General features: G+C 38.2%; 1 protein-coding gene across 1 annotated transcript in view; it reads right to left on the bottom strand.

Moving 5' to 3' along the window:
* The window catches only part of LOC131265225 (astacin-like), a 197042-nt gene that overhangs the window by 75911 nt on the left and 97532 nt on the right, over window positions 1-23599 (bottom strand). The gene's annotated exons all lie outside the window — the stretch shown is intronic.

Genomic DNA, 23599 nt, shown 5'->3' with positions numbered 1-23599 from the left:
GGTCGTAAAATCAATTTATGAACTGTACAGAGTAGCAACACGTAACAAAAGTTACTATCTTCTTGATGGAGCACAAGCTTCCCACCGGTTGAATCCGATATGGGTAAAGTTGTTTGTATTGGATTACAATTGCTGCGTAAACAGCACCAACATTTCTCTACAATTTGCCCGCCAAACGTTGCAATGCATTACGTTACTTCCACTTCCGGTGGGGACGGACGGCGACACAAAATCCCACGGGCACCTTACGCTGCCTCCGACGGAACACAAACAGTAAAATATGACATTCGTGTTGTTATTGCGAGTACAACACCGTACAGTAACGTCGGAGCCCCCGAAAAGCAAGACCGATCCGGAAGCGTGCGTTGCTATTTGATACCATAATTTGGGATATTTATGAAATCATAAGATCTCCGTTCCGTGCCCGATATTATTTACTAATGCCCAGAAAATTCTATTGTGCGTGACGGTGAACGCGAAAATAATAAACGTCCCGATTTTATGTTCTTTGTGAGGCCTCCTTTCCCCATCTTAAGTCGGGGCTTTACCTCGTCATACAGTAGTAATTTTATTCCTCTCCTTTTCATTGGAGCCACTTTCGTGTCGGCGCGCGACTGAGCTGTCGATGCAATTTGATGGTTCATTTTCCACGAGGTCAATAAGTGTTAGATTACGCCTACAGATTGCCGCCAGTAAGTTAATGAAGTGCTTAAAGCTTTTTAAAGTGTCGACTATTGGAAAGTTTACCCTATTTGCTCGCGTTTGTGGATTCGAAACCTATCGGTTCTTTCTGTTTTACAAACACTTTACAATCTTCCATTCTCTTTCCGTGTTTTGCTAACAGTTAAATAACACAGTTTATTAACGGCTGTGAAATTTAATTTGATTATTATTTGTACTGCGGGGCACTTTGTTGCCCCGGCTCGACAAACAATACAAAATACACTCTGGTTCAGACAAAATCAAAAAGCTTACGATTGCATAGGTCCCAACAATATAAAAAAGTCCTCTTTTCGTCTTAAACCAACTTATTTATGGCGATGGCGTGAGTGGAGGCGCCTGGTGGCTCGTATTTGACGCTTGTGCATTACTGAGAATAAAATCTTCGCGGTGTGCGCTTTGCGTCAGGCGTTGGAAAAATAGCGCTGAAGCAGCATACGGATTTCCAAGAATCTAGTGTTACTCATAGGATGATGATATTTCACATTTCAGTAAAAACTTTGTTTTATAGAATCTATGACCTTTATTAAACTCATCTTTTAGTTCACTCAATTGAGCGTATTGTGCATTATTGGAATTCTATGATCAATGTGTTTCAAATTTGAAACACGTTTTTCTCGAACAAATATATATCAATAAAGGTATAAATTGATTCCCCCAGCCAAATGACAATGCTACAATAAATCGAAGAAAATCGGAACAAATTGAGTTCGGAAACCAACTGATTGAATAGAAAACTAGATCAATATTCAAACAGGACCCCTTAATTTCATAATCCCCAAAGTGCTTATTTTGTTTATGCCACTCATGTCCTTTACAGAGAAACTTAGTAACTAAACGATTAGTTTAATTAAGTAACTTTATTCACCCGGAAGTGTTGACAACACGGTCCGTGTTGCTTGGTTTGCTCCGGAAGGAAAGTTCAGTGAGCACATTAAGCATGCTCTCAAAACGGAAAGCAAAAAACCAAACGGAGAACTCAAGTCAGTTTCGGGCTATTTTGTATGAAAACTTGGTGTCCAATGTGAGACGATGCCACCATGCCTGTCAAAAGTGGGGGCTCTATGTTTGTTTCGATGCGTTTTCGTTACCGTCGTCCGAAAAGTGGCAAATGCTCATGGAAATGGTGAAAAGCTCGGTCCCTTCAAGCCACATGATTTGCCAGTTATTATTAGGTGCTTTTAGTCGCCTTCTTCGTACGAACGTCCAGCTATTTTTAAGTTAACGAGCGCCTCAACGAAGAGCCAGTGACAGGGCACGCAAATCCATGATGTTTACCATTAGCTTAGCACCAGCTTAGCCGATTCGGAGAACTGAAATAAACGTTCCATTGACTTCGGAACCAGCCGCCTACGTTAGCTGATTTTAAAAGTCCTCAAAATAAAAAGCACCACCACCAGCACAAGCAACAGCCGAACAGAAGTAGATTGAGGCTTTTTAACTTTGGCTTAAGGAAGTCATTGCTTGATAAACCGTGTCTCTTTTAAGCTGTCAGATGAAAAATAAGGGGCTCATTCTTAAAGATCCTATGCAAGTAGATTACATTGCTGCTACTGGGTTTAAAGCAATAAATGGATATTTAAAATAACTTTTAAAACATTCGGAAAGAAAACTGTATTCGTCATGAAATTCTAATAGTTATTGTAAGATTATTAGGCAGTGTGCTGTTTCCTAGATAATACGTGCATCAAGCTCCTATCAGTTCCATGTTACGTTAAGCTATTCAGAATGCTGTTTGTTCCATTTGATTTGACTAAAATTAAAGTGAAAATTATATTCAACTGATATTATCGCCAGACACGTCCTAAATTTATGTGTTTACTATAGGACAAGCACACTTTGTTTTCTTTATATAAAACATGGTGAAGGAACGGTTTGCAATAAGTGATTATTAATTAATTAATTTTTATTCTATGAAACGCGAAAAGCACTTTTTGGGTGACAAAAATGGAACGTTTTACAAACGAAGAATATTTAATCCCCCCTACAGCCGCTCCGGATGTTATCGTCTTGAGAATCCATTTTTCCCATTCAACGGAATTCATTTTCTTCTTTACGTATTTCAATGCTTTTTCCACACCACCTTGGCTTACTCTTTGAAAGCATAATATAAACTTCCATAAGAAAGGACTTTTTTCGACAACGTGCTGCGTGGAATAAGTTAATTAAATGACCGTTATTAATTAAATCATTATCACCTTGTAGTGGGATCTGTCCCCAATTTTACAAAGCTCCGCCATTTGAAAATTACCTTCAAATTGTGCTTGTTTGATAGCCATGCAGACAATTGTATAGCTTCAACATTATCAATGATTGCTCAATACATAACACGGATTAGTAAAGAAAACATCACTGATTGCATGGTTTAGCTAAAGAGGTATGTTATAAATAAATTGAAAACGAAAATAAAATCCAGGAGTGAAATTTAAATTCCAACACCACAAAAACATTCACCATTTTCCAAAGGAGAACGATAAAGAGCTTCTTTCTTTAAATTGAATTCACACACTAACAATCCCTGTCTGCAATCGTCATTACGAGGAAGAATATATTCCTAGAAGCCTCTCTTCCCAGTTCGTAAATAGCTGCCTTAACATTCAAAATTCTGTCGTACAACCGGGATGAACCCAATGCCATCTTCAGCCGTTTCACTTGCTTCCGTGTCGGCTCGTTACCGAAAGGGATCAACATGGAAATATGTGTACCGTGTTTCCCACCCCTCGATGGAGTATGTTCGTATTCTTACTGTTATTTACGGTGAATACTTAAGGGAAGGACTCGGGATGGAACAATTGAGCCGCTTTGTCACTTCGAATTCTAATCGCACGGCTCGCTGCCATGGTAGGGAACTTTTTCGACAGAAATTATGGAGTTGACTTTTCGCTTCATGGTCGGCTGAATATCTTTCCCCCTCACAGCTGTCGATGGTGTGCCACATACGATAGAAATATGTTGTTGCCGAAGCAGAGCCATGCTTTTGATTCCCGACAATGGGAACTCCAGGCCAGGATACATATCTTCAACAACGTTTCTTAGAGGAGGAGGTAGCAATTATCCCGAAATATTATCATCTGCATCAATTCTGTACTTAATTCTTAGTGAAAAGTGATAGTATCATCTTATGACTGAGCAATAAAAGATGTACAAATACAAAACGTCGTTTCGGTAGAGGATGACTAATTTTTACCACCTCTTCAATATACACCCTGACAACATCTGCAAAACTGACTATTATAAATGATAGGAGATATAATAACTTGAAACAATTTTCCATGTGACCTAAATTAACCTCCCATGTATTTCTCAGCAGTTAATAATACCTGGAAATCCACCAGTTCACATAATTTCATAGGCGATGAAAGCAAACAAGAGTTGTCAAAAACCTTTTTTATCTTCTTCGTGGCTTTTCGGTACAAAATTGTCATTTTCTAAAACTCTGCAAGTACGCAAAGCGATGGAAAAAGTTTTGTCCCATCATATACGTGATATTTTAATGCAGTTGGTAATCATTTGAATTCAAATGAAAAACTGAATCTCCTCACCATGTCACAACGCTTTCTGTATATCTCTGATTAGATTCCAGGGAACCGCCTGGCTCTTCAACAAGCAATCTGGTTGTAAAAGTAGGCCCTTTATACAAACTACCAATATGCTCGACCGGCATCCCCATGCCAAAAAGGTGATTCTAAAGACCTAGCGGAAGATGGAACAACAGTTTAGTAGCATCAGCACCGATGGGAACGGGAAAAGTTTCGCACTCAGCCCGTCCGTTGACACTTCGTTAGGGGAAACTTTTCCTTGTCAGTTCCTCGGCTTCTTCAAAGAATGTGAAGAAGCTTTTCTTTGTTGATGTAGGCTTGTTGGAAGGTCATATTAAAAACAGGGTGCAGCTTTTGAGCAAGCAAAGTTCGGGCTAAGCAAAATGGGAAAGTTGGATCCAAACTCAAGATTACATCACCATCAAATAACGAACAAACTTTCACTAAGAAACACGAATCTAATATTGCGTGGTTTGAAAAATCTTCGCTGGATTTAAGATGACTGGAACAATCCACAGTAAGTAAACGATGGCTTATGGCACAAACATACGCTTCCAAGAAATACCTTTATCGCGCGCACATCGTTCAACAATCAATCCTTAATCCTCTTGCCAGTTTCGTGAGGCCACAGGATTTGCAAAGCAACCGTTCACCCATTGCAGCATGTCTCGTTTGAAAAAGTGCCCCGCAAACGCACGATCGATCCCAACGGCAAACAGTAATAAAACCGCTACAGATTGTACGCGCGTCTTCGCAGATCAAATAAAATCCATCGCCCACATGTTTGAGGCCACCTAACCACCATTGGGGGAGGGGAGTCGTAATTTATTTACGAAGACATTTTATGCACGAAAATGGTTATTTACTCACATTCGATAGCCCGCAGCGTTTTTAACGTTTGATCCGTGGCATATATATTGCAAATCTCGATAGAGTTTTTCTTTTATTTTACCAACATTCCGATACAAACGTCGCCCCCACCCAATGCTCACAGTCTACTAAATTAGCCAACGAGTCTCCCGTAAAGACTTTAGAAATTGATACCTTGCATACAAGGGAAAGTAAAACGCCTCTTCACAGTAGGCGTATAATTTATTCTGCTATATTTTTATTTTTATAGCTAAACTACCTTTTTTTCGTTTGTTTTACATTGATTCACGTTAAGACAATGTGTATTTAAACTTCTTACCCTTTTCAAGCTTGTTTCTTTATGTTCCACAAAAAGCAGTTTTCGTCCAATCTGCCATCACTTGTCTGCCTTTTCTCTTAGCTTTGCTTAAGCTTAGCGTCCTATAAAACGATTCTGATGCATGCTTGAACTTTTATCTGAATCTTTTATCAGAAGTGGCCCGATCTCCATCTGCACGAGACGTTTTCTGTAAGTCGAAAACAAAAAAAACGCCGTTCCTAATATTTCCACGAAAAAAATATTCCAGCGCAATAAGAATAAAAAACCCACCCGAATCAAACGAATCAAATGAAGCCAACGCTTTTTTACGATCGAATGCGTAGATTGTGTTTTGTTTGAAGTCATGAAAGCAAAAAAGAGGAAAAATAAATTACATTCGCCTTCAAACAGTCATTCATCAAATTGTGCGTGTGGGAGACTGACGGCTACTGACTTTTTTCCACAAAAAGAAGCGCAGAAAAATTGTTAGAAAAAAAGATAATAACATTCCACATTGCTTCGTACCGAAGACCGGATGTTTAAGTGTTTTTTATGAGCGAAAAAATGCAACAGTTGAATGAATGAAAATCGGCCTCGACACGGGAGAATTCGATTTTAAATTTAGTGGCCTTTCTAATGACTGTCATTATCTTCGCCATGGTAAATCTTTAACATAAGCTTCTTCTTCTTGGCGAAACGACCGTCTTCTTGGTCATCCCTGGCCGTTGAGGGCTTACAATCCCTCTGTGCTCGTGGATAGTCAGTCCTCTCGTACAGCGCAGGATCCGGCCTCGGTTTGGGCAACTTTTGAATATATTTATTTTTTTTATAAAATTTTCTTACCTCAAGAACCCCAGAACAATGTATTATTCTTACAACAATATTCTGGAGCATTGGTAGCTTGGAACACCTCCCATGATCCAAGTGGGAAAAATATGCAATAGCTAATAGCACTTCCTGCATTTGTGTCCCGAACGAACGGCCTGTGACAAAATTACTTTTCTACAGCAACAAAAATCGATACCCCAGGGCCTTGATGAGCGTAACAGAACGCTTAACAAGAAATAGACGCGTTACAAGTGAAGCTTTGGGTTGGAAAAACTGTTCAAAGCCTCCCGCTCCAAAAAAGCTATCTTTAATTTCCTGATTTGCATGTAAATAACATTCGATCACTAGCGTTTTCGCCTACGCTGTTATGCTCATGTGCCTCGGGACCATTAGACAGTGTCTATCATGGCAGGCCAGAGCGAGATGAAAACATCAGTCCAGAACCTCTAGCCTTTGGCATGGAAGTCATTTCCAATGACACCTACGAGTGTTTCCTAAATTAAAAGTCCTTTCTCCCAGCATATGTTCTCCCATGGCACGAATAAAAAACGAGGCAGGATTCACCAGCACCTACTGACAATGGAATGTTATCTGATTTTAATCAAAGTGTTCAAATTATGTTGAATTTCTCATCAAACAAAAGCGATTTTTGTGTCTGGAAATAACAAAACTTAATATGGTTTACTTTCTTCGTAAACACATTTCAGTAAAAAAATATTTCTCATAATATAAAGAAACATATGTAAAGAGCTTAGTAGTGTTTTCTTTCGTTTATACTCTCTTGATAACTGATCATTCAATAAATGTTACCCTTCAAAGTCCATTTTGACGCCAAAGAAGATTGATTAAGTTTTACCATTGTCAGGTAAAAATTCATTCTAATTGATAATGAAACACTGTGATTGTGAATCATAATTGAGATTATATATATAATAGCAATAATAATAATAACAATAATAATAGTAATACAAAAAATAGCAATAGTAATAATAAAAATAATGAGAGCAAACTGTTTTGCCTTTCAAAAGAATCTCACCTACAACGCAATTCTTAGCCAGGAAAACTACCAAAGAGTCAAGCAAAGTTCACAAGCACAAAGACCTACTCTAAGCCACCCTGTCACTTCCGGTAACGCGCTTCCGGTCGGTTTTCCGCCGTTTGAGGAAGATAATCGTGACGTCAAGGTTAAATGATTTAGAACACACATTTATGGAACCTGGCTGTCCGTGGCGCCCCGTAGTGCGCATCATAACGGACAGTGCCATAATAAATTGCCTACCGGAGACGCGTACTAAGGCGTGAGGATGGGCCAAGACGATGGGAACAGACTTTATAAATATAATATGACCAGAACGGAGACAGAACTGCCGATGCGTGAAAATAAATGATTTTCTATATCGCTTATCATTAAACGAAGGTGAAATAGACCGTCCGAGGCATCCGTGGATGAAGGATACGGACGGAAGCACGATATTTCTTCGCTAGATTTAGCTGTTTTTCCATCGGAAAGATGGCATGACTTTATGATCCGTCAGGTACGCGGTATCCAAAGTTCCGGATTGCGTTTCGCTTTATTTTTATTTTATTACCAAGACGGTTCAAGAATTGAGCCCGGACTACACCTGTATGTTGGGAATCACCTTTAAGTAAAGAATTATCAAACTGTTATCCATTGGGGACGGTGCGGTTGGTTCCCGCCAAGATTATACCGGTACCTACAAATCATTGAAGATAATATCGTCCTTCACTGTGTTGTTTCTTTTTCTTTTTGTTGGTTCCATTATTATGACTTATTACCCCAACGAATTAAATTATTTACGGAAGACTTATTCTCTTGCCGAACGACCGACTTTTGACAAATTGTTAACTGAACTAGCAACGATCCAAAGCAAATCGCAAATTGGAGCAAATTGTGCAACGGCTATGTTCACTGTGAATTATCGAAGCTGTTTTAAAAAAGGTTCATATAGTACGGTTAGTTCATTACATCTGTAGTATACAGTATAAGAAACTCTATACTAATCTTTAAAAAGTGTTTTTATGATAACTAATGAAAACAAACTTCTTCACTTAAAAAAAAAGTGTATGACTAGTTATAAGTTTATAAATTTTAAAATCATCACTTCATCATCATCATCATAAAGTTACTTAAAAAAATACCAAAAGCCTAACGAAAAGGCCATTACGTAGCAAAACTACTGATCACAATCTGATGGAAAATTATGGGATACCGATTTGTATCTAGAAGAATTTTTTCTTACTTTCGTACTAAGCTACCATTGGGAAAAAAAATCAAAAAGGTTTTCCCTTCGGTAAATCGGGTAAAGTAGCCAATAAAATGACGTTGGTAAATTCCACACTCTTGTACCGAGCAGCGATGGATGTGCGGAACATTTTTTCTCCCAATCCTATCCAAGCGTGGCGGAAGAGACCGAAAACCTTCCAAAAGTTCTAGAGGGCCAGATTTAGAATCGAAAACATAAAAAACAGCATGCGCCGGTGTGTCTTATAACCGATAAATTAGCAAAAGGAAACAGCAAAAAGAGGAGGAAAAAGGATTCCAGTTCGAGGCTGTGACAGTTTGACCGCAGACTGGGTAACCACTTCTTCGATATGGTGGTACCGGGCAAGAGAAGCTGTAACGAATTTGTTCGGAAAACGCTAGATTGAGCCTGGAAAAAACTAAAAACAAAACAAAGCAAAGCAATATCCCAATCAACTTGCAAGGACGCGTCGTTGCGGCGATTTGTTCGCGAATGGAAAGCATAAATTTAACCGTAATTTACACTGAGCAACCCCGAATATAAATAAAAACGACAATTTATTTATCGACATGTCTCAATCAGAGTTTCGTTATGCGGTGGTAAACAATCAACCCAGACAGGCTCGAGGTGAAATCGTTTATTTCTCAAAGAAGGACCATTTTCTTATCTGTTCACCTTCAACGGTTTACGGTCGTTTCTGTCATTTGTCCGCTGTAAAACGGGTTTGAAGACGGTATGGTTTTATTTTTAGGTTTTTCCATTGGTGAAGTTCTCTGTTAAATGGATTTTCATATGTTAAGACAAAGATTCTCTTGGACTTTATTTGTTGTTGTAGAAGTGTTTTTCTTTTTTGAGTAAGCGGTTTATTTTTATTAACCATCATTGACAATTAATTTAAATTGATACCAAAGATAGAGTAAAAGTAAATATATCTCATTACTCACACATTGATGAGGTTATCAGCTTAATCAATTATACGATCAACTTATCCGATCGAAATGACAAACAAAGTACAAGTTTACAAATACATGTATCTGAAATTTGAGTTATGTAACAATGAAAACTCATATGAAATCTTGTCTTCCCCGAGAAGGACTTTTATTTCATCAAAGCTACTTAAATAAGCTATAGATACTTTGGTCTTCCGGAGAAGTTTCGCCTGATGCTCGTTCAAAGCATTCCGTATTCAATTATCATTGCCTGGCACGTTAGGTCAACACTCGTTCGTTTGAAATTTATTCCATTTTCTTTTCACTTACGCCCATGCCTTCCGATAAGTCAGTCGTGTGTCCGGTGTTAGACCGGTGCTAATCCTGTCCGTCTGGCTGACCGACCGGCGCATAGCATAAAATTTAAATAAATCAAAGATAGTCAGCGCAAAAACATACCAACAGAAGTTAAAAAGGGCGTCGAATCGCCCAGCAGCGTTGTTCATCATCTTTTATTCTGTTGAAATGTTTTATTCTTTTTTGTTTGTTTCATCCCACGCTAAGCGGAGTACCCGAGGAATCGGAGGAATTTGACTTCTTTTTCCGCACTTGTTTTGAAACTCCCGCGGCAAACAACAGTGGTAAAGAATACACGCCCACGAAAAAGGCATCCCAAAAGGATTGCCATCCCTTTTGCAAAACTTTGCTTTTGATTGCGTTCCTTCTTTTGCGCTTTTCTGTTGTTTCATAATTCAATGTCGGAAAAATGGGTTCCGGAGAAACGGTGAGAAAATTGGAACCCTATGGATGGATATAGAAGAAAGGTTTTTTTCTGTTCAAATCGGTTGCTTTGAAACCGTCCTTTCTCGGCGTGGTCGATGAAATGAATAATTTTCCATACAAATTCATCTGAAGTATTGTAGCGATAAAAGCTTTCCAACCATTGACTTAGCATTGCCACACGAGGAAAGTATTATAACGAAATAATAAGTCACATTAAGAATAAGCTAAATCTCAGTTCAAAATTACATTACTATATTTTGCAATGTTTTAATGTTCTTATTGATTCTCTTTGATTTAATTTATTTTATTAGAGATCTATCAACGTTTCCCACAACCTCTAGGGATTATCATTCAGGTCAAACCTTCGGTAGAATATAATTTATCATAAGCGCCAAAGTAAAAACCAAGTTCCGCAGCGGGAAGGTGCTAACCATGAAATGCGCTTTGAATTACGAATGAGGAGCGGATGAATGTAAGAAAAACACCCAACAACAAAACGAACTTTCATCCAAGGCTTCCCGATTCCCGCAGCGCAAACGGAAGCCATCACTTTACTCTTCGATCCCGGTCGCGGGCCATTGCGGTTCACGGAGTTATTTCCCGCTGCAGAGGCCACTGCACGGTGGAACGGTTTTATGTTCAATCCAAGTATGAACTTGAAGAAGCAAAAAATAGCAGCCATTTGAAAAAAATACTTTTGTTATTTCCGAAGCTTTATGCTTTAGCCAGGTTTTTTATGTGTTGTTTTCAAAACAATCTTCAGCAGTAGCTAAAAGATTCTTCACTTCCACAAAGCACTATTTGGAATGAGTTTTTGCATTCATGAGATTTCTTACAACTAAAAGAAACCAGACAAGGCAGAATGTTTACTAAGCAATGCTGATAAAGTTTTAAACATTCTTTATCAATAACATAGAACAGACGATATAAAACACACTACAATCGTAGCAAACCGGAATCATCTCAACACTAATTTTCTTCGATAACGCTTACCGTCCATTTTTCTCAAAATTAACTATCTTCGACACCCGCCGACTGTTAATAAAGCACTCCATTCGATTAAAGTATTCATGCGTAAACCTTCATTGCTTTGGTTATGCCACGCAGAACATCGCTCTAGTTGGTCATTGCGCCAACGGAGTGAATTTTCCAAACGTACTTTTCACCAAGCTACGCCTAACTGCATGCGGCAGCTTGCGGTGATGAAAGCCGGCGCAACGGCATGCCCAGAATATGTAATCGAATCCATTTTACCCTGGGTGCCTTTATTTTTCGAGATTATTATTGAAAACGGTTCGACACAACGTTGTGGAGAAATTGGTTTGCGTTGAAGAAATATTTTACGCTCACATCCGGTTCAGAAGATTTTCACATATATTAAACACTACAAGCTAAGAGATTTTTCGCTCGAAACTGTTTACCAAGCGGTAGCTTTTTCATTCCATGGCAATTTAAAATGTATAATCTGCGCTCGCTGGGGCTTTGCTTGGTTTAGCTTTATTGAAAAAGACAAGATAAATTGTCGCATTTCCAATCTGCACAATTTTCCCTGCACAACGCAGTCATTCGTGTGAATGCGCTAGTGTCCAACGTCAACCATTAATCATTCCATCATGCACCCGGGCTGATAAAAAGCGGCGTTTCAAATCATTCTCACACCAGTACGCAGGAAGGCAACTCATAACTCATTTTCGGGAAACGGCAGCGCACGTCACCGCGTACAGTTGAGGATCTACATTTTCACGAGAATAGTTTACTGCTTCAACACAGAGTAAAGTGAAGGTTGATTTGTATTTGCCGTGGAGAGTGTTGGTAGAGGAAATTTATGAGCGTCAGGAACAGCTTGGCATGAAAGTGCAAAGTAAAGTATATTATTTTTTAACAATATCTAACGGAATAAAGAAACATTTTTCGATGTGCCTAAATATGGTGCGCTACAGTGAATCACCATAATAAATCAAAATAAAAAATTAAGCAAATGTTAAGTCCTATTTAAAGAACCGCAAATTTTCCAAATCTATCGGTTAAAACTAATTCTAGCGTCTGGCCTCCATCAAAACGCAGTTACATGAGAAAAAATCAAGACTTCACCCGACACGGTTGAGAAGTTAATTAAAAACGTAAATTGCGGCCCGATAAAATAGCAGAAAACGATCGACATTTCGATGGTGATGCCTACCGCTATCCAAAACCGTTCCGCTACGCGCGTCAAATTAGGCTGGCGGATCGGCAAAGTGAGCTGCCCGGCCTGAGCGCTCGAGCGTAACTAATTTAATTTTCACCATCGGATCGCCATCGGCAGGGCAACCGTTTTTCCGACTGCCGTTTGTCCGAATCTTGGGTCGTAAAGTCCCGCTTACCTGCTCATTAAATCCAGTAATGAACCGGAGATCGGAGGCCTCCGGACCCCGATGTCCCGTGATACCCTTTTTACCTTTTAAAAGGCCTTCGAACAGCTTGATTTTTCCAATGTTTGAATTCAAATGTTTGGTTGAGTTTTTCTTAATGGACGCAGTAACTGTACGAAATCAAATCTAATGGTTTTAATTTCGCCCCAAACAAGCCTTCCAGAATGACTTGAGTTGGTGTTTATTCGTAGAAAGGAAACTAATACTGAATTAATAAATGAAAAAAAAACATATATGGTGTGTAATATTCAGAATAATTGTTTTGTACAGAAATTTGTAATTATATTAAAATCAATGCTAAATAATTTAACGCCCAATTTACTCAGTTCATGGCTCGGTTTTGTTCCCAGAAAGTATTATTTAGCGGTAATAGTAGAAACCAATTACACAAAAGCAAAAGTCGTAGCCAAAACCATGCCGTTGGGGAATTGTGCAGGTTGATGAAGCTCAAAGGAGATCATGTTATCGCGATGGAGACGCCTGGTGCTTCACAATCCTGCCTCACGAACGGATTCGTGGCGTTGTTCCCTCCGCGAGCCAATCGCACTCTTCGTTCCGGTCGAAGTTCCCCCGGGGAAGTTGCTAATTTGGGCAGCAGAACAGGGAACAACTTTGCTCGTGATTTAGATGGCTTGTCAGAATGTTAAATTTCATGTACCATCTTTTGGGAGAATAAAGACAATGAAGAAACTGTTTGACTCTTTTCGCCAACGTTCGACATTGGCCATTAGTTTCAAGGTTTGGGCGTTTGTTCCTTCTTACCAACAACAGATGGTGATGAAAGTTGCCGGAACAAATTGAATTTATTTCTTGTTACATTACACTGCTGGCTTTATCCCTTCGGTACGAGCCTGTACGAGGAATTGCGTCGGGAAATGGGAAAGCCTGACGTTATCTGTCTTGGCAACACACTCGTGAGCAACTTTTCTTCCATTGGAAACATTCTCACATACGGACTAATGCACCTAGGGCGTTGAGGAAACTTTAACTACTTTGCATCCAACGGTGTAACGCGAAGCTTCTAACTCAAACCTATTACTGTATCCTATTGCCATGCGCTCAAAGACCCGCCAAAATGAAACTTCATCCTGATTCTAGCGGAATTTACTTCCATCAAGCCACTATGAACGTTGCTCGGAATACATGTCTGTCGCTTTCTGCCGTCAACGATGCGGGTGAAGAACTTTTGACAAAAAAGGCATGATTATGAACACGGAACGGAATCGAATGTGGTAAGCCTATGATACAGCGTGGTATTAGAAATCAACCAAGCCCTCGCAGATGGGTCCCGAGGTATCGAATGCGAGCGCCACACACCACGTGTGTTTGGCCGTTTGGTATGGTCCAAAAAGCAGCCTTTGACCATGAAAGTTAAAAAGTGGTGTGATGTTATTCAAAGCAAATGGGATAAAGCAAAATAATGTAGCATAGAAGGCAGCAAGCAGCCGTGTAGATTGTTCTTGTTCGTCCGAAGAGTTGTGGAAAGGAAGAAAAAGAAATGTCAAACTTCGAAACCGAAACTCAATTCTGTTACCAAACTCTACCTACATTTCATTCCTAACACTTCTAGCTATACAACCACATAGCGAGGACGGGAGTGTTGGGAAAAGTGAGTTATCCTACCATTCCAATAGACTCACGAGGCTTTGGGGAGAAATAAATCTTTCATCGATTCGTTTTTCTGTCCGGGCAAGGGTGGACATAAGACCGTGTAAGTTAGTTCGACCTTTTCGCATCAGTTCCTTTTTCCAGATTGTGTCTGGCAACCGTTATGGTTTCAACCGTTGATCGTTACTCTGTGAGAGATGGTGATACAATTGAATTCAACCGTTGTTTAGTACGCGTTTGATTGGTTGTTAACGACCGTATAACACACTGGAACAAGATCTTATGCAGTCCAAGAATAATCTAATGAACTACTAAGAAATATACACTACGAGGACAAAACGAATAAACCTATTTATTGATTTTAAGTTTATTTAACAGATGTCTCTATAAAACATAAATGGATGCATTTCAGCGAAAATGTAAACAACCTAGCCAATAAATGGAGTTCATACCTATACTCAAGTTCGAATTAAGGAAAAATAAAATTTAAAATAACAGCTACAAATTGTCCAAGGTGTTTTAAGGATCTATTGAGATTTTGCTCTTCGACTATGTCATAAGCATAAATCATTCGCTGAATTGCAAACCAGAAGCCGGTGTAATTCGAGCCAAAGCCTAATGAAGGGGTTTCGTATCGCATCCAACAAATCATAATTCATGCGCCATTACTCATGTCTTATATTTCGCTAATTTATTATACCCTTTCGTTCGCTATGTGCATCCACTCCCATTCCATGATTTCTAGCGTAAAGCGAAGCCAAAATGTATGATATTACACAGCTAGACCCGCAAACAGTTCACATTCGAAAGGCATTCACAATCACCGAAGATTTCGAACGGTACTGATAAACCGCAAAAGGCCGACAGTTCGCTTTGCAACTGTCGATTCACTCCGTTTATTTAAGATTTGGCGCGCTGCTAAGTCGAGTGGATAGGAGAAATTTAACGGGGCTTTAAGTAATGTATTACCAACTACACCGCATCCATCACACCGGAGGTGCTATGAATCAACGTGATTAATGCATTCGCGAATACGGCTTAGAAATCTACGGTGAATTGTGTTTGAACGGATAATGTTGTCTCGAGGGATGTAAATCGTTCTTTGCTATGGATCTAAAGAATTCACAATACCATCAAGAGCTATAAATAGAAGGAAAAAAAATAACGAAACGACTGCTTTTCCCAGCAATGTAAACACTGAAAAATATTAATGAGACACATTTCGAAACTCGCTTTGAATCATTTTCAATCCCCTGGTAATACAATAAAGAATTCTCATCAAATAAATGCAATCCTTTGAATTCATCTCAGTAATGGGCATTTTCATTGGAATCCATTCATTTTTCATTAAAAATTTGATTATTCAAACTTCTCATCGGATGTAACCTTTTGAAAATGTAAATGAGCAAGCGTGAAAAAGTTTGAAGCTTCGCTTTCATCTAAGTTTGATGATTAGTTTTAAATAGTACTTTTACAGCTAAATTATCATTTATCTTTTATTACTGGAATTCATTGGTTTCAGATGTTTGGATAGAAAAACGAACTCCTCGTCACCCACCTACCATTTTGGGTAGAATTGAAGCAACAATTCATGGACATGGATAAAGTATTGAAGTACCAAAGTGCCTGACCAAGTTGCCAAACGCTGTGCAAAGCACAGATTGATGAACTGCACTGCCAAAACTATGAGTGGTTTTCACTAAGTGTCCCCAGAGCCCGAAGAGAAAAGTTATTTCTATAGCGTTCAACAGAGTATTTTCCGAGCTCTTCTCGAGAAGCAGTTTTTCTGAGAAATTTTAACTCACCGCACAGAACGCCTCGTTAGAAAGTCTTTGACGCTCGCCGCTTGTGGCAAATCGTCACAACTCAACTATGCGGTCAGGAAATGTTCCCTCGATATTATCCTCGTGATGCGTTGGTATGGCAACTCTTGCCATGCTGCTGGAGAACTCTAGATAAACCTGAGAACGAGTGACTTTGTCTTGCAATTTTGCGGAGTGAAAGAAGATTTCAAATCGAGCCAAACTGTTGAGTTCGGCTCTCAGAAGTTGATTCACTTTGCAGACAATAAACACTTCGTACCTAAAACATTTCCCAAGGACTTTCACCTTGTGCTGTAAGTCAAATCAAATAAATTTATAATTTGTTGAGCAGTTTGTGCAGCTGCTGAACAACAACGAAAGTGAATTTCTACTTTTCGGAATATGTAAAGCAGTGTTTGACTCTTGATTCTTGGGATAAATTATTAAACCTTTAGGTTTTACTCTAGCCTTTTTCACATAAAAGTTTTTCTCCACCCAACTCGGCATCAACTTTTTCTATTGCTGCTGCACATCAACGGTGCTAGTTAATCCCTTAGAGATTTTTTCTTCATTTCCTTTTGAAAACCAAGTCAAAGAAACCCTCCACTTGAGGTTACTTCGAGCGTCCTCCGATTATCCCTGAGGGTGATGACGGTTAGAGCAATTTTGAAGAATTGGAAAAGTTTGTCATTGCCAATGGTGTACACTTGCATCACTCACATCGTTCGTTTTCCTAACGAAGGCACGAAGAGATAGATTGTCATGCTGCCAATTTTTCCATCCCTCAGGCACAATCACTACCTTATTATCGCATCAGCATATAGATCCGCATAACTCAGTGGATCCTGCCAGCAAGGATTAGGCTGATTTTGCTCTCTTCGGAAGTTCTTCGGAAATCATTGATGAAGCGTAGCAGATTAACGTAGAGACTTTTGGTCTCCAAAAATTGTATTGATAAACTTTTTTATTTTACTTATATAATACACAGTTTACCAGAATAATGTCACCCTATGTGACTATGTATAGAACATTGAGGGAAGATTCAATTTGTTGAAATTAATATAAAATAATATACGATCTTTCAGCAGCTTGTAAGCTTGTGATTCAAATTGTGTTATTTTTAATCAAACCATCTCACTGGAAATGTATTTAAAATTGTACTACAAATTTACATTGAACTATAATTAAATCGGAACCATACAAACAATGCAGCGAAGCAAAATAATACATGATAAATTTTCAATCATTTTGAGTGTTTCATATGCACCCACTGCGAAGATAGTTGTCAGGTCATTTGCATATCTCTGATTAAATTTTCCTTTGTGCTTTATTATTCATAGTATTTTTCATGTCAGAATAATCATTCAAACTCCACTCACTAACCGATGTGTGCTGACTGATAATTATGCGAATCAAACGTATTGATTCTGTGCGATTCCTTTCCAGCCTATTGTTTTAATTGAAATATTTCAAGAATCGAAAGATCATCTATAGCCATTCATATGACCGGTTGGCAACACATTAATAAAAGTGTATCATTAGTTTATAGCTAGAAAAATTCAGGAAAAGAAACTTAAATGTTTGTTCACTATCAAGTGAAAAAAATATTTATAAAAGTATGTTTAATGAAAACCAAAAGAGAGGACTGAAAGAAAAACGAAACAATTAAGCAACATTAAAAATCAGAACAAGTTGGAGTTACAGCTTCGTTTTACAGCCTTATCCAAAAAACGGTGAGATGAATATACAAACAGAACTTATCAATTTTCCCCGCTCTGCCTAACCTTTACCAAATGAAACGAATACCCGAGATCAAACGAGCGTATTATTAAACGTGATTAATCGTTGAACAAATAACGCTGCCTGTGACAAAAAACAAAAATTCCTCGTTTGTCATGGTTGCATTTGTCAGAAAAGTTAAATCGATCGTACGACTTACCGTATAAACCGAATAAGCAACCTTTCGTGGCCCAACGCGGAAAATGGTGCCAGTGACAGCAGATTACGTTCTAATATAATGATTATGAAACGATGAAAAATGTATTCAAAGTGCGCCCGAGCGTTTCTTTCTTTCCTCTGCTACGGAAGACATCATCAATCAGTTGGAAAATATTGAAAAATAGGGATTACTTTCGCTTCCGTTTGCAGCCAATTTGGGATATTTGAATTTAAAGTGGATTGCCAAAACGGTTCGCTAGGTCACGAGCAGTGAATCATAAAACTGTCATTTTTCGCGTCCAATCTGAAAATGTAGCTTTAAGCTTCAGTCCAACCTATTTAATCATTTCTCCCGTTATAATGGTATTGAAATTACTATTCAATACAACTTTACAATAAAAGAAAGATATTACGCTATACAGCATCGAAGAAGGATTCAAAAATTTAGTTTGGTACATGAAGAAGCCATTGAACATTAAAAGATATCTGTTGCTGCAATGAATCAACAAACATACTTGTGGCTCTACTCTTCGTGTGGCATATAACCAATAATCTTGTTTCAATCAAATACAAGCATCTTTTTCATAATGTGATCTTTTGCCAAAGATTCAGATCACGAAATCTAATGGACTAATATAAAAGACAATACAACTAAAAAGCTTCACGAGAACAATCCTTCTTTTTAAAACTTTCTGAATTTCTGGTGATATATGAAAACCTGATTCCAAGGTATGTAAGAAAATCCTTCCCAAAAATTTCACAAAGTCATTATCATTATAATCCCATATTCGAAACATAATGAAATTCGTACCATGAAATGTATTAGAGCGACGCTACTTTTTTCTTTTCTTTTATCCACGCCATTTCCTTCGATGGGAAGTAAAACTATATTTCCATTTTGCACTTCATTACTGCCAGCATCGTGAACGGTTGAGTTTTGGTTGGACCAAAAGAAGAATAAAATTCGCCAAAATCCAACCATGAAACGATGCTCATTAGCACAATTTTGGAAACTCCTATCCTTTTCTTCTAGGCGTGTCCAGCAATAAAAACAATCTTTTTAGATTACTGTTTGCTCTTTCTTGCCTCATAAGATGAAACTTCTGAAAATCTCATCAACGAATATACTAGTATCTACTCTAATGGATGTCCCCATCTTCCAAAGAGTGTGCTAACTGGACATGGAATTAACACAACTAACACTTCTACTCCCGGAAACGGTAGTTGCTCATTAGATGAAACTTTCTCGCGAATCGGTCATGCCGAGTCCGCGAAGAAGTTATCCATTTCCAAGGTATCAGTTTACATTTTGTTAAATGAGATTACAGTATGCTACCAGGAAAGGGAAACTGTTTCCCGGACGTTTTGATTGCATTTATATAATTTACAAACCAATTTTCTGTTTTTTATTACCAAGAGTACCAGATAGAACTACTCCACATTCCCTAGAATAAAACAATGTTTTAGACCTAATTTTCCCGTTTTACAAGATATTTTTCTATAGACAGTTTTTTACATTTATATTTGGCACTTAAACGCTTAAATGAAACATTTAATAAACTCCCTAATTCAATTTCAATTTGGTATTTAAAACAATAAATTTTACGGAACCTGGTCCCAAATAGGTCGGAAATTTGAAGTGCTAGACCTCAAAAACCTAGAAAGATACGTAGGAACGGGTACTGTTAACGGTTCTGTCTTCTCGTAAACGTCATTATCAGACCCATTTTATCAAACGACCCCACTTCTTCCGTGATTCTAATCCGTGACCATTGCTTTAAAGGGACATGAGGAAGGATGGTCATCATTAAAGGGAATAATATTCAACACCAGTAGGAAGATAGAGCTTAAGGAGCATTAGGCCAACGACCTTTTTTCAATATGTGGCTTCTTAAGCGCGTCTGTGAAGCAATAGAACGAAACAGGATCTGGTTTGAAAAGTGATTTCCTTTAGCACCTAAGACATTGTTTGTTATCAAGGCAATAAACATTTCCTTCAATTGGGTTATATCAAGCACATCAATTTTATGTTATATTGTAGGGTCTCTATATTGTCTTCCGTTATATTATAATAGATAAGACTATTAATAGATAAACTATTTGATAAATTTAGGCACAAGTTTTATTGAATTGAATATGTTAAAAATATTTCACAACGAAATACTTAACCTCCACCGACTTCTAAATTGCAAACATTGAAACGAATTTGTGGATTCTATAGAATCGCATTAAATTAAAACATACATGTTTATCATGTTTTCAATCGTAAAACAATTGTTTTGGTATTTTTTATGAGGTTTCTTTGAGGCATCACCTCCAAATTGCAGTCCACACAAATCCAATAAATTTACGATAATCGAATTTTTATCGGCCCCTCGTAACATATCTGCCGCAAATCGTATTGAGTATCGCACATTTAACACAAGCTACACGCGTGAAAAGCCAAGTGAACGACGTCTCACCAACAAGATTTTTGGTCTACATACCAATGTTTTCGACTACCTTCTACACGCATAATATACTTTCACACCTTATTTGCATTTAAATTACAGTTTCTTTCGTGCGTACGAACCACCTGAGAAGCTTCTCCTTTATTGTTCTCCTTAAGCTACCCATCCTTTTGGATGGTTAAAAAAACGGTTCTTTTGAGTATTCGAAAAATGTAATACGCTGTAACTGCAGTTGAAATAAAATAAAGACATTGAAATAAGGGGTACCGTAAATTTAATTCTCATTTGACATTCCCACAAAAAGTAAGAGCTGAGTGAAAAAGATTTAATTACTTCATTTCTTCATTCGTTTCTTCATTTTAAACATCATTAGTTAATCGTGAAACAGAATTAACGTTATCAAGGAAAACTACATACCACTTTCATCCCCACTTCCCATATTTCGTGTGGTGTGGGGCTCCTACACGGTTCACTTATGGAGACAACGCACGATCAAAGTTTTGTTGCTGCTTTAGTCAAAGAGAGTCGGGCAAAGATAAAGTTTTCACCAAAGCTCCGATGATAAACGCAAGTTTGTCTTCCTTAAACATCATTTGCGCTTGCATGAGTGGCATGCGAATGACGACATAATACTTCCCCGAATTCGTAGCACGCAAACAATTTGGCAACCGTAAATTAAAAGCTTCATTTTAACTCAACATCATTTCGAATGCATAAGATCTGCTTTATGAATTCGTGCATGACTGAACGTTATTATCAAGAGTTTGAGTTGCATAAAAACTGGATGCTTTATGCTGAGGAATGATAATTAATTTTAAAAAGTAAAACAAAAACACAGCCAATTTTTTGAATGGGGCATTCACCACCTGGCGTACACTCATTAAAAACGACCCGGTGCAGTGATTCGATTTGCATAAAGAAGAATAATTAAGCTCTTAATAGAGCTGGAACGATGATGAGGTAATTAAAATATAATGAACGTTGTAAGAGCATGCATTAAACGAACTGTTCTTTTAAATATACTTTCGTGTTCTTAGACCAATCAAAATGATCTGTCGGTAACTTAATTCCATATCGCGCTTCAAATGGGTCGACCTTATGGATACAAAACAAAAAAAAACAAGAAAACCATTTGCACAATATTGCTGTGGAGAGCTTATCTCTAGACGCATGGTTTGATATACTTGATTACTTACACCTCATTTGAATTGTACATGAATAAAAATATGCTGTGCATCAGCGCAACCGAAAACAAAATTATCTTTTCCAGTAATCAATCGAATGCTCACTAACAATGGATATTTAGAGCTTTATTAAAACAAATATGCTTTAAGCAAGTATTCTGCGTTCAAAACCCACAACTAAATCAAATAAAAAAATCACGCCGTTAAACAATCTGTTTGGTTCGATGTATGAACTCAACAATGGTAACTTTTTCAAATTATTCTCATCACTTTACAACATTTACTCCAAACAACCATTATTCTTTTTCACAAACACATGATAACAAATGATAGTGGATTGAAAATAATTTATCAAAAAAAAACATAAAAATCCAAATTGTAAAAAAGTGACAAACACATGACAACAAATGATAGTGGATTGAAAATAATTTATCAAAAACACATAAAAATCAAAATTGTAAAAAAGTTAAAATACAGTCATGGTCTCATAACAATACATGAATATTTTAAAATATTCAAAAACATTCAGAAATGTGTTCCCTTCGAAAACTTTCTCGTTCGTTTCATGCTGCAATATGAATCTTTTAACAAAACGCGGGAAATTGAATTTAAGTTAAGCAAACATGCAGCTGTAAGCACTTGTTCGTAATTAGTGGTGGAAAAACCGGTGACTTCACTTGTTTCAGTCTTTCCTGGGCAAGTCACACCAACACACACGCCAAATACCAACTAGAACATTATATTTATCACTGCACTTTCACCCACTTCTGCTGGGACGGCTATCCCCTTTGCTTTTCCGATACAGCAAGGGAAGCAGGACCAGAGAAGAGATAGGATAAAAATTAGCATAACACGTTCGAGTAGTAGCGCCGATTTACTTCCGCTTTTACGCCGATGCTCTCCTACCCCAGGAACGCCACGCGTTACATAAATTAGCATAATTTGTGTCGTGTACGATTCTGAGCCTTGGTTCTGGGAGCTCTCTCTCTCCCTCTACTCTGTCCCTGGTTAAGTACAACATGCAAATCCGCACCACGATCACACGTAACTACATGTGCAGCAGCAGCACCACCAAACATCCCTATGTTGGTGGGCGATGTACCGATGTTCGTAAATCATCTACGGTCTCTTTTTGGGCTGACGTTTAACGCTTGCTCGTGCGGGTTACAATGTTTGGCAATGGTGTCGTTGCACGCCCTTCCCTCTAGCAATTTGTAAAAAGGCTTGTCCGTGATGGACGGACGTGTAAGGTGCACATGTAAATGAAATATTTAAACACCACCGATTTCACACCGGAAACGTTCGTCGAATCGATGAGGATAAACCTCGTCAAGGTCAAAGTCAAACACATGCTGTAGTGAGATTTGAATCTGAATGAATTTCTTTAAATATGTTCTACAACTGTCTTGTGAACGGTTCAATAAATCATATATGCTACAACCTTTTAAACTTCATTTCACAAATGAACATGAGAGACGTTAAATTATCACTCCAACTAATGAATGTATTCATCAGATCTGTGGCAATGTATAGGTAAAGAAAAAGAGACGTCGTTTTTTATATCAAAAGATAAGCTTGGTACCTGTATAAATTCTGTTATCAGTCCCATTGGCGATGAAATTCCGCTCCACAGTTCGTAATCTGTTTGTCTGTCTCAAACATTACCCACATGCAGCCCTCAGCTTCCAATCCATCAGACCGAAAACGTGACAGGCTGCAACCGAGACTGTACGGGAGCAAAATGAAACCCGCAAAAACCATGATGGAACACTGTGGAGCCGTCGTCTTTTGAGATGAGCAAAAATCGTGACTTAGCGGAAAAACCTCTCGTGCATTGATAATGCAATTTGCACAAAACCGAAACCCTAATCGTTACGCTCTGCCTTCGCCAAAATCTAAGTTACCCGGTTTTGAGATGGAAGATACACAGCCCGACCGGGTAATCGGATCGGCAGGAAAATCTGGCGATCGCCGAACC

Source organism: Anopheles coustani, chromosome 2, assembly GCF_943734705.1.
Source record: "Anopheles coustani chromosome 2, idAnoCousDA_361_x.2, whole genome shotgun sequence".
Classification (NCBI taxonomy): domain Eukaryota; kingdom Metazoa; phylum Arthropoda; class Insecta; order Diptera; family Culicidae; genus Anopheles; species Anopheles coustani.
Note: the sequence above shows the minus strand (reverse complement) of the source record. Positions and strands in the feature narration are given on the sequence as shown.